Source organism: Typopeltis vanoorti, chromosome 21 (assembly GCF_054136105.1).
Source record: "Typopeltis vanoorti isolate ZY-2024b chromosome 21, IOZ_Tvanoo_1.0, whole genome shotgun sequence".
NCBI classification, from domain to species: Eukaryota; Metazoa; Arthropoda; class Arachnida; order Uropygi; family Thelyphonidae; genus Typopeltis; species Typopeltis vanoorti.
In genome coordinates this window covers 65,724,519-65,725,871 of record NC_143569.1, presented here as the reverse complement: position 1 = coordinate 65,725,871, position 1,353 = coordinate 65,724,519, and the positions used below count along the sequence as shown (strand labels likewise).

Genomic DNA, 1,353 nt, shown 5'->3' with positions numbered 1-1,353 from the left:
CTTATATATACATACCCATGATAGTTTAATTTATAAATTATTAGGTACAGTAATATCAACAAGAACTAATAAATTAGAACTTTTGTAACATACTATATACTATATATACTTATATTATATAATATAAAATAAAAGCAATTAGCATGAAGTCGAGAACTTCACCTTTACCGGTTAAAAAAGCTATCTTTTGATTACATGAGAAAGGGATAGCGCGAACGCAGTCCCCACTACCAAAAATTCCACACTCCATCTATCCCAGTTTGGGAAAGTGGCAGAAGTCAACCAACCCGTGTGTGCAATGGGTCAGTCTCTTTCTGGGCAAACTTCCTTGTAGATCAAAGTTTTGCCAGCGCCAGGTAAGTATGCTACACGGATCCAAACTACAGCTATACTATAAACATTATATAAATTATAAATTGGTGTATTAAAAGAAAATGCATTTTATTTCTTTTTTAAAAGAATTTTTTTAATAAATTGATTTTAATTTAAAGTAATTTTAATATGCTATTAAAATTAAAAAAATTGGTTTATTATTATTTTTAAATTTATAATTAAGAAAGGAATGCGTATTAAATTGCGCTAATTCAGATTTTCGCTTGATTCATACAGCAATTTTCCCATTATCCACGGATTTGCTATCCAGGTTTCAGTTATTCACGGTCAACATGGTCTGAAGATATTAAATGGAAAATTCCAGAAATAAACAATTAATAATTCGGCAAAGTGGATATTAGATCCAATATTATTTCAAAGCCGAATTTTTGTATAGAAACTATGAAAGTTTAGTAAGTTGATCTGAGAACTTACGAGAATACAATTATCGGCAAAACCCGAGTTGTCTTAGCTACTTAAAAGGAAGCACAAGACGTTTCTTTGGCATATTCAAATTGCCTCATCACTGCTCTTGCACTTTGGGGCTATTATTTCTGGAATTTTCCATTTAATATTTTCGGACAGGGGTAACCGCGGATAAGGAGGACTATGGTAGATGTTTTTGTGCTTAGTGGATTGTATTTTACTTTTATTTCTTGTTTTATGATTTTACAGTAGCAAAACATGTAGCATTATTAAAAAAAACAGTGGAAGTTTTATTTTATTTATGTAGTACTTATTTGAAACAATACTTCAACAAATAATCTTTTGGTGAAGCAGACAGAAAAAAAAAGGAAAGTTACATATCAGCTAGCTAACGCCTTTTATTTCATTATAGGTAGGGGAGGCCGTTTTTTTTCTAACTTTCGGAGACTGAATGGGCAGTTCAGTCTCCTAGCCAATCAGAGATAGCTGGCCAAGATCATCCTTATTATAAGTGGAACGAAGATCATCCCTTATTATAACACGAAGAGATGAGAT

At 31.6% G+C, this 1,353-nt stretch overlaps 1 non-coding gene across 1 annotated transcript; it reads right to left on the bottom strand.

Moving 5' to 3' along the window:
- Positions 1–201: 201 nt before the first annotated feature.
- Positions 202–364, bottom strand: LOC150094929 (U1 spliceosomal RNA). The gene has a single exon (XR_016550203.1). It is a non-coding gene; the product is annotated as a U1 spliceosomal RNA (small nuclear RNA).
- Between the last annotated feature and the right edge of the window lie 989 nt (positions 365–1,353).